Below are 14,672 nucleotides of genomic sequence, written 5' to 3' on the forward strand. Positions count from 1 at the left end.
ATCTCCTCTGTCTCAAATTTCTCTCAGCCTTTCTCTTCCAAGGTCACTTGGCATTGGATTGATGGGCCACAAAGATGATGCGAGATGATCTCATTTCAAGGTCTTTAACTGCACCTTCAGAGACTCTGTGATGGTTAATACTGAGTGTTGCTGGGGCGCGGTGGCTCACACCTGTAATCCCAGCACTTTGGGAGCCCAAGGTGGGCGGATCATGAGGTCAGGAGTTCAAGATCAGCCTGACCAACATGGTGAAACCCAGTTTCTACTAAAAACACAAAAATTAGCCGGGCATGGTGGCACATGCCTGTAATCCCAGCTACTCAGGAGGCGGAGGCAGGAAAACTGCTTGAACCTGGGAGGCAGAGGCTGCAATGAGCCGAGATCGCGCCGCTGCACTCCAGCCTGACAACAGAGCGGAACTCTGTCTAAAGAAAAAAGAAGGCCGGGTGCGGTGGCTCAAGCCTGTAATCCCAGCACTTTGGGAGGCCGAGACGGGCGGATCACGGGGTCAGGAGATCGAGACCATCCTGGCTAACCCGGTGAAACCCCGTCTCTAGTAAAAAATACAAAAAAATAGCCGGGCGAGGTGGCGGGTGCCTGTAGTCCCAGCTACTCGGGAGGCTGAGGCAGGAGAATGGCGTAAACCCGGGAGGCGGAGCTTGCAGTGAGCCGAGATCCGGCCACTGCACTCCAGTCTCGGCGACAGAGCAAGACTCCGTCTCAAAAAAAAAAAGAAAAAAAAAATACAGAGTGTCAACCTGACTGGATGGACGGATGCAAAGTATTGATCCTGGGTGTGTCTGTGAGGATGTGCCAAAGGAGATTAACATTTGAGTCAGTGGGCTGGGAAAGGCAGACCCACCCTTAATTTGGGTGGGCACCATCTAGTCAGCTGCCAGCATGGCTAGAATATAAAGCAGGTAGAAACATGTGAAAAGACTAGAATGGCCTAGCCTCCCAGCCTACATCTTTCTCCCGTGCTGGATGCTTCCTGCCCTCAAACATCAAACTCCAAGTTCTTCAGTTTTGGGACTTGACTGACTCTCCTTGCTCCTCAGCTTGCAGATGGCCTGTTGTGGGACCTTGTGAATGTGTGAATTAATACTTACTAAACTTCCATATATATATGTGTGTGTGTGTATATGTGTTTGTGTGTGTATATATATATGTATGTATACACACACACACACATATACACACACACACACATCCTATTAGTTCTGCCCCTCTAGAGAACCCTGACCAATACAGACTCTTTCCAATAAGTTAACATTCACAGGTTCCAGGGATTTGGATGTGGCCCTATCTTTTGGGGTCCTAGGTGTGAGGGAGGAGAGGCTGGTACCTGGATTCCTGGATTCCCATTCAACCCACTATACTTGATCCCTGGTTAAAGTGGTATCTACTGGGCTTTTTCCTCTGTAAATTTAACATTTTTCCCTTTGTAATTTTTTTTTTTTGACGGAGTCTCACTCTGTTGCCCAGGCTGGAGTGCAATGGCATGATCTCAGCTCACTGCAAGCTCCGCCTCCTGGGTTCAAACGATTCTTCTGCCTTAGCCTCCCAAGTAGCTGGGACTACAGGTGCCCACCACCACACCCAGCTAATTTTTTGTATTTTTAGTAGAGATGGGGTTTCACCATGTTAACCAGGATGGTCTTGATCTCTTGACCTCGTGATCTGCCCGCCTTGGCCTCCCAAAGTGCTCTCTGTCACCCACGCTGGAGTGCAACAGCATGATCTTGGGTCACTGCAACCTCCGCTTCCCAAGTTCAAGTGATTCTTCTGCCTCAGCCTCCCAAGTAGCTGGGATTATAGGTGTGTGCCACCATGCCTGGCTAATTTTTGTATGTTTAGTAGAGACGGGGTTTCACCATGTTGTCCAGACTGGTCTAGAACTCATGACCTTGTGATCCGCCCACCATGACCTCCCAAAGTGCTGGATTGTAAGTGTGAGCCACCGCACCTGGCCCTTAAATATTTTTATATTTATTATCTTTCTATTTTTCTTTCAGGATAACACTAATTAGTGTTACATTATAATATATATTAATATCTTGGCTTTGGATATCTCTTAATACTCCTCAACAGGAAAACCAATCTTTGTTTTACTTATTTACTTCTTTAGACAACCTTTACAATAATTGTGTCCAATCCATTGAAAAATCATCTCATTGGGATTTTGATTGAATCCTCTTTAAAACCACAATGTAACTGGGGGAGAATAAATATCAGCAGAGCATACATATTAGCTATCCAGAAAAATAATTAGTCTTTCAATGAATTTAAGGACTTTTTTTTTTTTTTTTTTTTTTTTGCAAGTAGTCTTTCAAAAATACATTTGGTCCTCAGGGGTACAGAATTGAATTAATCATAATTGCTGGTCCTTGGCACATACTATTATTATGTGTGCCAATTATTAAGCTATTATCTCTTGGCTTCAAATCTATTTCTCAACACTGGGCTTTGCGTAACTGGGAATAGGACTCTGAAAACCCCACTTTCACTTTGCCGAGTGGTGTGTTAGCCTCTGCCAATAGGGGGTGCCAGAGGGACTGTACAGTCTGAAGGAGGAAAAGGGGTCTTGCTCCTTCCTGTTTGCTCTCTGCTTACTTCCTGTTGGTTTCCTGTTCCCATCTGCATCAGCAAAGCTTCTTCACCCTGTCCAAGGCAGTTCTTTCCTATAGCAGCAACTAAATCCAATTTGCAGTTTTTCCAAACTTGCACAACCTCAGAGATGCCAGACCATTTGGAGATGCCAGACCAGCACCCCTGCCTGAGATAATTCCAGTTTCTGGTGATCCTCCTCAGAGCTCAGAAACACCAGCACCATCTGAGCAGTTCCTCCTCTTCAGAGCCTCAGTTTTTTTGTTTGTTTGTTTGTTTGTTTTGAGACAGAGTCTCACTCTGTTGCCCAGGCTGGGGTGCAATGGTACGATCTTGGCTCACTGCAAACTCCACTTCACTGGTTCAAGTGATTCTCCTGCCTCAGCCTCCTGAGTAACTGGGATTATAGACGTGTGTCACCATGCCCAGCTAATTTTTGTATTTTTAGTAGAGACGGGGTTTCCCCGTGTTGGCTATGCTGGTCTCGAACTCCCAACCTCAGGTGATCCACTCGCCTTGGCCTACCAAGGTGCTGGGATTACAGGCATGAGCCACTGTGCCCAGCCCAGAGGCTCAGTTTTATGTCCACTGGCTCCTCATCCAAATGTGTAGTTTTTAATAACTCTAACCTTTGTCTTTGTTTTTCATACCCTAGTGAGATAGCAATTTGGCAGGACTGGTTTCCAAGACAACAAGACCTAAGACCTCACTGGTAAGACCTCACTGGTAAGACAGAAAACAGCAAAAGAAACTGGCCAAAACCAGCTAGAACCAAGAAGACAATGAAAGTGACCTCTGGAGCCGGGCGCAGTGGCTCACGCCTGTAATCCTTGCACTTAGGGAGGCCGAGGCGGGCAGATCACCTGAGGTCGGGAGTTCAAGACCAGCCTGACCAACATGGAGAAACCCCGTCTCTACTAAAAATACAAAATTAGCCAGGCGTGGTGGTGCATGCCTCTAATCCCAGCTACTCGGGAGGCTGAGGCAGGAGAATTTCTTGAACTCGGGAGGCGGAGGTTGCTGTGAGCCGAGATCATGCCATTGCACTCCACCCTGGGCACCAAGAGGGAAACTCCATCTCAAAAAACAACAACAACAAAAAGAAAGTGACCTCTGGTTACCTTCACTGCTCATTATATGCTAATTGTAATGCATTAGCATGCTAAAAACACTGCCACCAGCGCCATGACAGTTTACAAATGCCATGGCCGTGCTGAAGTTACCCTGTATGATCTGGATGGGGGAGAAAGTCCAGGTTCTGGGAGCTCCCTGCCCCTTATCTAGAAAACCCATGCATAATTCACCCTGTATTTAGCATATATTCAAGAAATAACCATTAAAATAACCAACCAACAATCCTCAGGGCTACTCTGCCTATGAGGTTGCTACTCTTACTTTCCTTCCTTCCTTTTTTTTTTTTTTTGAGACGGAGTCCTGCTCTGTCGCCCAGGCTGAAGTGCAGTAGTACGATCTCGGCTCACTGCAACCTCCGTCTCCCGGGTTCAAGCGATTCTCCCGTCTCAGGTTCCCAAGTAGCTGGGACTACAGGCGCCCGCCACCACGCCCAGCTAATTTTTTTGTATTTTTAGTAGAGATGGGGTTTCACCGTGTTAGCCAGGATGGTCTCGATCTCCTGACCTCGTGATCCGCCCGCCTCAGCCTCCCAAAGTGCTGGGATTACAGGCATGAGTCACCGCGCCCTGCCTCTCTCTCTTTCTCTCTCTCTTTTTTTTTTTTTTTTTGTTAGAGACGGAGTCTCGCTCTGTCGCCCAGACTGGAGTGCAGTGGCACATCTCAGCTCACTGCAAGCTCTGCCTCCTGGGTTTACGCCATTCTCCTGCCTCAGCCTCCCGAGTAGCTGGGACTACAGGCGCCCGCCACCTCGCCCGGCTAGTTTTTTGTATTTTTTTAGTAGAGATGGGGTTTCACCGTGTTAGCCAGGATGGTCTCGATCTCCTGACCTCGTGATCCGCCCGTCTCAGCCTCCCAAAGTGCTGGGATTACAGGCTTGAGCCACCGCGCCCGGCTTCTTTCTCTCTCTTTCTTTCTTCCTTTTCTTTCTTTCTTTCTCTTTCTTTCTTTTCTTTCTCTTTCTTTCTCTCTCTCTCTTCCTTCCTTCCCTTCCTTCCCTTCCTTCCTTCCTTTCTTTCATCCTTTCGTCCTTTCTGTCTTTCCTTTCTTTCCTATCTTTCCTTTCTTTTCTTTCTTTCTCTTTCTCTCTCTCCTTCCTTCATTCCTTCCTTCCTTCCTTCCTTCCTTTCCTTTCCTTTCCTTTTTCTTTCTTCGAAGGGGTCTCACTCTGTCAGGCTGGAGTACAGTGGCATGATCATGGCTTACTGCAGCCTTGACCTCCCAGACTTAAGCCATCCTCTCACCGCAGCCTCCCAAGTAGTTGGGACTACAGGCATGTGCCCCCAAGCCCGGCTAATTTTTAAACTTTTTCATAGAGATGGGGTCTTGCTCTGTTGCACAGGCTGATCTCAAACTCCTAGGCTCAAGCTATCCTCCCACCGCAGCCTCTCAAAATGCTGGTCAGAGTTCGAGACCAGCCTGTCCAACATGGAGAAACTCCATCTCTACTAAAAATACAAAATTAGTCTGGCGTGGTGGCGCATGCCTATAATCCCAGCTATTGGGAGGCTGAGGCAGGAGAATCACTTGAACCAGGAGGCAGAGTTTGCAGTGAGCTGAGATCGAGCCATTGCACTACAGCCTGGGCAACAAGAGCAAAACTCTGTCTCAAAAAAAAAAAAAGCAAAAATGTATTGGGAGTCTGGGTGTAAAGTTATATAAAATAAAGCATCTGGGCTGGGCGCGGTGGCTCACGCCTGTAATCCCAGCACTTTGGGAGGCTGAGATGGGCGGATCACGAGGTCAGGAGATCAAGACCATCCTGGCTAACACAGTGAAACCCCGTCTCTACTAAAAAAATACAAAAAACTAGCCGGGCGAGGTGGCGGGCGCCTGTAGTCCCAGCTATTCGGGAGGCTGAGGCGGGAGAATGGCGTAAACCCGGGAGGCGGAGCTTGCAGTGAGCTGAGATCCGGCCACTGCACTCCAGCCTGGGCGACAGAGGGAGACTCCGTCTCAAAAAAAAAAATAAATAAAAATAAATAAATAAATAAATAAAGCATCTGGGCTGGGCGCAGTGGTCATGGCTCTAATCCCAGCATTTTGGGAGGCTAAGGCGGGTGACTCACCTGAGGTCAGGAGATCGAGACCATCCTAGCTAACACGGTGAAACCCTGTCTCTACTAAAAATACAAAACATTAGCCTGGCGTGATGGCACGCGCCTGTAGTCCCAGCTACTCGGGAGGCTGAGGCAGGAGAATCGCTTAAACCGGGGAGGCAGAGGTTGAGGTGAGCCAAGATCGTGCCACTGCACTCCAACCTGGGCAACAGAGCAAGATTCCATCTCAAAAAAAAAAAAAAAAAAGCATGTTTACATCCAATACCATGAACCAGTTAGCGTTTCCTGGGACATGGGTCAGCATTGTGTAAGGGTTGGGAACTACTGGCAGGACGGGAATTCCTGTCTCACTAACTGCCCTCAGAGCCTTGACAAACTCTTATCCCCATCTGGTTATTTTATAGGCAGTACGGGGGTGTTATATGGGGACTGACAGAGTTATAACACTCTATACTTTATTTATTTATATTTTATTTAATTAATTAATTTATTTTTTGACATGGAGTCTCGCTCTGTCGCCCAGGCTGGAGTGCCGTGGCGCAATCTCGGCTCACTGCAAGCTCCGCCTCCCGGGTTCACGCCATTCTCCTGCCTCAGCCTCCCGAGTAGCTGGGACTACAGGCACCCCCCCCACCATGCCTGGCTAATTTTTTTGTGTGTGTGTTTTTAGTAGAGATGGGGTTTCACCGTGTTAGCCAAGATGGTCTCAATCTCCTGACCTCATGATCCGCCCACCTCAGCCTCCTAGAGTGCTGGGATTACAGGCATGAGCCACTGCGCCCAGTCTATTTATTTATTTATTTATTTTTGAGACGAAGTCTTGCTCTGTCACCTGGGCTGGAGTGCAGTGGCACCATCTCGGCCCACTGCAACCTCTTCCTCCCGGGTTCTAGCAATTCTCCTGCATCAGCCTCCCAAGTAGATGGGATCACAGGCATTCACAACCACACCCAGCTAATTTTTGTATTTTTGGTAGAGACGAGGTTTCACCATGTTGACCAGGCTTGTTGGGGTGATCAGACGGTGATCAGACCCAACACCAGGTCGTGGGGGCTACGAAGTCTGGCAGAGTCAAAGGAATAAGACAAAACAAGTTAAGAGTACATAGGGTGGGTCCAGGGGGCCAACACTGGAGTATGGAGTTTGTGAAGGCCCCAAGCTCTGGGAGCCCACACTATTTATGGGTAACCAAACAAAGAAGCAGGTGGTGAGGACGTGCGGACGTGCAGACGTGGGGGTAGAAAGGTAGCGGTGCAAGCGTAGCTGTGACGGTTTAGCATATGCTCTGCTACTTGAGATAAGGGAGAACAGGTTCTTCTAATTCAAGTTACATTAATTTATGATCCTGGGAGAGCAAGGAGTAAGGGGCCAGCGAGTCTGGATACATTCCAGAGGCTCCAAGGGGTTTTATGCCCTGAGCCCTGGGTTCTCTCCAAGCCACAAGGGGTTTTATGCCCTGGGCTTAGATTCCAGCGTGGCGGGGCAGTCTTCCACCCTTCGGCACAGAGCTTGGTGTTCCATGGGCCATGAGGGGTTTTAGACCCTGGACCCAGGACATGTTCCAAGACTCTTTTACATTATGTCAGACAAGCAAGCCCTGCCTCAGCTCTTCTGCCAACAAGGCTGGTCTCCAAGTCCTGACCTCAGGTGATCCACCCACCTCAGCCTCCCAAGATGCTGGGATTACAGGTGTGAGCCACCACGCCCAGCCAATAATGATGTTTCTTTTCCTCGCCATCTTAGACATTGCTTTAGGAAACTCTGTCTTCGAATTATTTATTAGACCTTGCCTGTTCCCGTAGGAAGCTTCCCAACTAGACGGCTGTCCTGTGATTCAACCTAAACCTGCCTGTCCCAGTCACCTAGAATACTTCTTTAAAATTGTTTCCTGCAATGTCACCCACCTGGCCTGTCCTCAGTACTATAATAATACCCATGCCATCTCTCCTACAGGCAATGGTATCTACTTGTACCACTTATTCAATGCCATTTATAGGGCAGGAATTTTTTTTTTTTTTTAAACAAAGTATCACTCTTGTTGCCCAGGCTGGAGTGCAATGCATGATCTCGGCTCACTGCAACCTCCGCCTCCCAGGTTGAAGCAATTCTCCTGCCTCAGCCTCCCAAGTAGCTGGAATTACAGACACCTGCCACCATGCCCGGCTAATTTTTTTTTTGTATTTTCACCATGCTGGCCAGGCTGGTCTCGAACTCTTGACCTCAGGCTATCCGCCTGCCTCGGCTTCCTAAAGTGCTGAGATTACAGGCGTGAGCCACCGCGCCTGGCCAGGGCAGGATCTTTTAACACTACCTGTCAAGTAAGGCCTGTCAAAAATGCCACACATTTTTGCCCTGATAGTATCATCAAATACAATTCTTCTTGTCTCCCTTGGAGGGTCTTAGTTCCTCTCTAGACAACTGTGCCCTTCTCTACTCCCATAGCTGCCTCTCATAATAATGGCATTATTTTAAATTACCACTTTCCTGCCAAATTCTTTTTCTTTTTTTTCTCTCTTTTTTTTCTTTCTTTTTTCTTTTTCTTTTTTTTTTTTTTTTGAGATGGAGTGTCACTCTGTCACCCAGGCTGGAGTGCAGTGGGGTGATCCTGGCCCACTGCAACCTCCACCTCCTGGGTTTAAATAATTCTCCTGCCTCAGCCTCCTGAGTAGCTGGGATTACAGGCACCCGCCACCACACCGAGCTAATTTTTGTATTTTTAGTAGATATGAGGTTTCGCCATATTGGCCAGGCTGGTCTCAAACTCCTGACCTCAAGTGATCTGCCCACCTCAGCCTCCCAAAATGTTGGGATTATAGGCGTGAGCCACTGGCCCCGGCCTCCCCCCAAATTCTTATCCCATTCATGCTTAAACCAAAGTGCCCCTTAGTTAACAGAGATACTCAACCTTCTTAACTCCCATCCCACATGGGTTTGTGCTCCCAATGGATACCTTTGGCTATATGGACACTGTAGTAGTCCGTTGTCCCCCTGCTATAAAGACCTAGCCAAGACTGGGTAATTTATAAAGAAAAAAGTTTTAATTGCCTCACAGTTCTGCATGGCTGGGAAGGCCTCAGGAAACTTACAATCATGGAAGAAGGGAAAGCAGGCACATCTCACATGGTGGCAAGTGAGACAGAGCGAGCAAGCACAGGGAAACCGCCTTAGAAAACCATCAGATCTCAGGCTGGGCACGGTGGCTTATGCCTGTAATCCCAGCACTTTGGGAGGCCGAGGAGGGGGATCACCTGAGGTCAGGAGTTCGAGACCAGCCTGACCAACATGGAGAAACCCCGTCTTTACTAAAAATACAAAATTAGCTGGGCGTGGTGGCAGGCGCCTGTAATCCCAGCTACTAGGGAGGCTGAGGCAGGAGAATCGCTTGAACTTGGGAGGTGGAGGTTTCGGTGAGCCGAGATCGCACCACTGCACTCCAGCCTGGGCAACAAGAGCAAAACTCCATCTCAAACAAAACAAACAAAACAAAACAAAACAAAACATCAGATCTCGTGAGAACTCACTATCACAAGAACAGCGTGGGGAAAACCACCACCATGATCCCATCACCTCCCACCTGCACCCTCCCTCGACGTGTGCGGATTACGGGCATTACAATTTGAGATGAGATTTGGGTGGGTACAGACGTGTGCGGATTACAGGCATTGCAATTTGAGATGAGATTTGGGTGGGGACACAGAACAAAACTATATCAGATACCCACCCATTCAGTCAGCCTCCAAATAACTTTTCTTTCATTTGAAATCATAAAACCCATGGTTAACAGTGTATTGATAATGTTTGGTTCAGAAGTCAATGTATAACAGGACAGGCAAAGCCCCCTAATATATAGTTATATGACATCACTCACCCAAGAGCTAAGCAGGTAATTGGCCTTATCTTGGCTAGAGTTGGGGCTGCCATCAACTTGTTGGCCCCAAGGGGAGGATTTACCCATCATGAGGCAACTCTTCAAAACTTTACTTCTTTACTTGGCCGGGTGCAGTGGTTCACACCAGTAATCCCAGCACTTTGGGAGGCTGAGGCGGGCGGATCACGAGGTCAGGGGATCGAGACCATCCTGGCTAACATGGTGAAACCCCGTCTCTACTAAAAATACAAAAAATTAGCCGGGCGCGGTGGCAGGCGCTTGTAGTCCCAGCTACTCTGGAGGCTGAGGCAGGAGAATGGCATGAACCTGGGAGGCGGAGCTTGCAGTGAGCCAAGATCGCACCACTGCACTCCAGCCTGGGCGACAGAGACTCCGTCTCAGAAAAACAAAAAAAACAAAAAAAACAAAACAAACAAAAAAAAAAACTTTACTTTTTTCCTCTGTACACTGCTGTCCCATAGACTGGAGGACAGTTTAGATAAATCGAGACTGTTCCTTGTCTGTAACAGATGTAGTAATGGGTAGCAGGTTAGCATTAGTCTATCCATGGCCTAATGGAACATTAGTAATTAGTATGGTCTAGGGGAACGACTGTAATTAATAAAACCTGCTGTACCTATAAAAACACCTCAGGTCAAATAGAGAAAAATATCAACAAGATATACAAACAACTACCCTGCTACATAGCATTCATCATACCCAGACTGATACAGAACAGCTGGGGTCCTGGCGAAACCCTATCCTTAAGCCTGGAACCGCCGCCCTAAGTGAAAGCAGCTGACCCCGTTTTTCCACCCAAATGTTGCCTTTTTGGCCTGCCACACCCCTATCCTGTGCCCACAAAAAGGCTTCAGCTGGCAGAGTAACACAAGCGGCTGATGAGTGAGCATCAGAGACTACGAATGGATAGACAGGGCTGACTTCAGATGGGACCGCTTCAGGGAAAGGTCACCTTCTTCCCGCACCCTCTCCTGGTCTCCATGCCGCGGAGAGCCACTCCCATCACCCAATAAAATCCTCCCCATACACTACCCTACAATCTGTTCGTGTGACCTAATTCTTCCTGGACGCCAGTCAAGAACCCGGGTGCGGAGAAGGCAGGGGCTTGGACGCTCCTGCACAGAGCCTGCTCCCACCACAGAGGAGTGACCGGCCGGCTCCAGCGTTTGTTCCCTGCAGTTCCTGCACTCGCTTGCTCCCACGCTCCCTCTCTGAGAAGTCACCAGCAGCAGGCTGAGCCAAAAAAGCCACTCCAGTTCCCGCTCGTGAAGAGGATCCAGGTCAAGGTGAGGTAGGAGTTAAGACGAAATCACGTAGACTGATAGGGCAAAGAAGCCTTGGTAAGGCTTTTCTTTTTAATGAAGAGCAGCCCCAAGTCATTTTCTAACAAAGAGCGGCTTGTAAAGTTGAGCTGCAGGGATAGACCAGCAAGTTGGGAGCTTGCATGGGTGAATGCCGGCCTGGCAGGAACTAGGAACTAGGGACTAGACATGTTCAATATGGTGGCTCCATCTTTCCTTCTCTGCCAGCCACAGCGTACTGTAATGAGCAGGCAAGCGAGCTCTGGCCATGAGGAGGATTCATTTGCATAATAAGATTAGGGTGGGGCGGTCGTGGCCCCGTGGCTCACTGCAGAGGCTGCAGAGACTGCAGAGACTGCAGAGGCTGGAGCCTGGGCGACTGAGCAAAACTCCGTCTCAAAAAAAAAAAAAAAAAAAAAAAAAAAAAAAAGCCGGGCGCAGTGGCTCACGCTTGTAATCCCCGCACTTTGGGAGGCCAAGGAGGGGGATCACCTGAGGTCAGGAGTTCGAGACCAGCATGACCAACGTGGAGAAACCCCGTCTCTACTAAAAATACAAAAACTTGGCTGGGCATGATGGCACATGCCTGTAATCCCAGCTACCCGGGAGGTTGAGTCAGGAGAATCACTTGAACTCAGGAGGCGGAGGTTGCGGTGAGCCGAGATTGCCATTGCACTCCAGCCTGGGCAACAAGAGCGAAACTCTGTCTCAGAAAAAAAAAGAAAAAAGATTAAGGAGGCCTATGTAATGTCTGAGCGGGGAATAAAGTAGGAATTTGGCAGGACTAATTTCCAAGACAACACGTGACCATGACCCTGCTGATAACACGGGAGACAGTAAAAGAAACTGGCCAAAACCAGCTGGAACCAAGACAGGATGAAAGTGACCTCTGGCTACCCTCACTGCTCATTATATACAAATTAGAACGCATTGGCATGCCAAAAACACTTCCACCCACGCCATGACAGTTTACAGACACCACGGCCATGCTGAGAAGTTACTTGTCATCATCTGGATAGGGGAGAAAATGCAGGTTCTGTGAGTTCCCTGTTCCTTACCCAGAAAACTCAGGCATAATCCACCCTATATTTAGCATATAATCAAAAAATAACTACAACCATAAAAATATATCAAAATAGTCAACCAATAGCCCTTGGGACTACTCTACCTGTGGGGTAGCCACTCTCTTTCATTCATTCCCTTTTTTTTGAGACAGGATCTCCCTCTGTCGCCCAGGCTGCTGGAGTGCACTGACATATTCTCGGTTCATTGCAACCTCCACCTCCCAGGTTCAAGCATTTCTTGTGCCTCGCCTCCTGAGTAGCTGGGACTACAGGAACATGCTACCATACCTGGCTAATTTTTGTATTTGTTTTATTTTGTTTTCTTGTTTGTTTGAGATGGAGTTCCACTCTTGTTGCCCAGGCTGGAGTGCAATGGCACGATCTTGGCTCACCGCAACCTCCACCTACCGAGTTCAGCGATTCTCCTGCCTCAGCCTCCCAAGTAGCTGGGATTACAGGCATGCACCACCACGCCCAGCTAATTTTGTATTTTTAGTAGAGATGAGGTTTCTCCATGTTGGTCAGGCTGGTCTCGAACTCCCGACTTCAGGTGATTCGCCTGCCTTGGCCTCCCAAAGTGCTGGGATTACAGGCATGAGCCACAGCGCCTGGCCAGTTTTTGTATTTTTTAGTAGAAATGGGGTTTCGCCATGTTGGCCAGGCTGGTCTTGAACTCCTGGCTTCAAGTGATCCGCCTGCCTTGGCCTCCAAAGTGTTGGGATTACAGGGGTGAGACACTGCACCCGGCCACTTTTTTTCCTTTACTTTCTTTTCTTTTCTTTTTTTTTTTTTTTTTGGAGACGGAGTTTCGCTCTTGTTGCCCAGGCCGGAGTGCAATGGTGCGATCTCAGCTCACTGCAACCTCTGCCTCCCGGGTTCACGCGATCCTCCTGTCTCAGCCTCCCGGGTAGCTGGGATTACAGGTGCCCGCCACCACGCCTGGCTTATTTTTGTATTTTTAGTAGAGATGGAGGTTTCATCATTTTGGTCAGGCTGGTCTCGAACTCCTGACCTCAGGTGATCTGTCTGCCTCCACCTCCCAAAGTGCTGGAATTACAGGCGTGAGCCACAGTGCCTGGCTATTCCTTTACTTTCTTTTTTTTTTTTTTTTTTTTTTTTTTTTTTTTTTTTTTTGAGACGGAGTCTCGCTCTGTAGCCCGGGCTGGAGTGCAGTGGCCGGATCTCAGCTCACTGCAAGCTCCGCCTCCCGGGTTCACGCCATTCTCCTGCCTCAGCCTCCGGAGTAGCTGGGACTACAGGCGCCCGCCACCTCGCCCGGCTATTTTTTTGTATTTCTTAGTAGAGACGAGGTTTCACCGTGTTAGCCAGGATGGTCTCGATCTCCTGACCTCGTGATCCGCCCATCTCGGCCTCCCAAAGTGCTGGGATTACAGGCTTGAGCCACCGCGCCCGGCTCCTGTTCCTCTTGAATCCTTTCCCGTGTGAAGCCAAGAACCCACTTGGCCTCCCAGGCTGAACCCTAGTTTCTGGGGTGCGTCCTGTGACAGCAGGACCAGTATAATGCTGTTTCCTGTAGTTCCTGCCACCACAATACCACAGGGTCCCCTTTTTGCCTTTTCAGTTTCCTAGTTACCAATCCTTTAATACCTAAATTTATTTATATTCGGTCATCTCTGTTAAAATAACCAGTGTGATTTCTGTCTCCTGAATATACCCTGACTGACACAGATTTTGTCATAGGAAGGAGTTTTTCAAAGGTGGGTTTTGGGGAATTGTTTGTTCATTTATTTATCTATTATTATTTTTTGAGACAGGGTCTTGGTCTGATACCCAGGCTGAAGTAGAGTGGTGTGATCATGGCTCACTGCAGCCTCGAGCTCCTGGGCTCAAGCAATCCTCCCAACTTAGCCTCCCGAGTAGTTGGGACCACAGGCATGCTCCACCATGCCCAGCTAATTTTTATTTTATGTTATTTATTTATTTATTTTTGAGACAGAGTCTCGCTCTGTGGCCCAGGCTGGAGGGCAGTGGCGCCCTCTTGCCTCACTGTAACCTCTGCCTCCTGAGTTCAAGCAATTCTCCTGCCTCAGCCTCCCGAGTAGAAATACAGGCACACGCCACCACACCTGGCCAACTTTTGTATTTTTGTTTTGTTTTGTTTTGTTTTGAGACGGAGTCTTGCTCTGTCACCCAGGCTGGAGTGCAGTGGCGCGATCTTGGCTCACTGCAGGCTCCACCTCCCAGGTTCACGTCATTCTCCTGCCCCAGCCTCCCGAGTAGCTGGGACTACAGGCGCCCGCCACCATGCCCGGCTAATTTTTTTGTGTGTGTTTTTAGTAGAGGTGGGGGTTTCACCGTGTTAGCTAGGATGGTCTCGATCTCCTGACCTCGTGATCCACCCGCCTCAGCCCCCCAAAGTGCTGGAATTACAGGTGTGAGCGTGCCCGGCCACTTTTGTATTTTCATTAGAGATGGGATTTGAACTCCTGGTCTTGAACTCCTGACCTCAAGTGATCCACTTGCCTCGGCCTCCCAAAGTGCTGGGATTACAGGCGTGAGCCACCGAGCCCTGCCCTCATTTTTATTTTTGGTAGAGACGGGGTCTCACTATGTTTCCCAGGGTGGTCTCAAACTCCGGGACTCAAGTGATCTTCCTGCC

The sequence above is a fragment of the Macaca nemestrina genome, chromosome 20 (assembly GCF_043159975.1).
Source record: "Macaca nemestrina isolate mMacNem1 chromosome 20, mMacNem.hap1, whole genome shotgun sequence".
Taxonomy (NCBI): domain Eukaryota; kingdom Metazoa; phylum Chordata; class Mammalia; order Primates; family Cercopithecidae; genus Macaca; species Macaca nemestrina.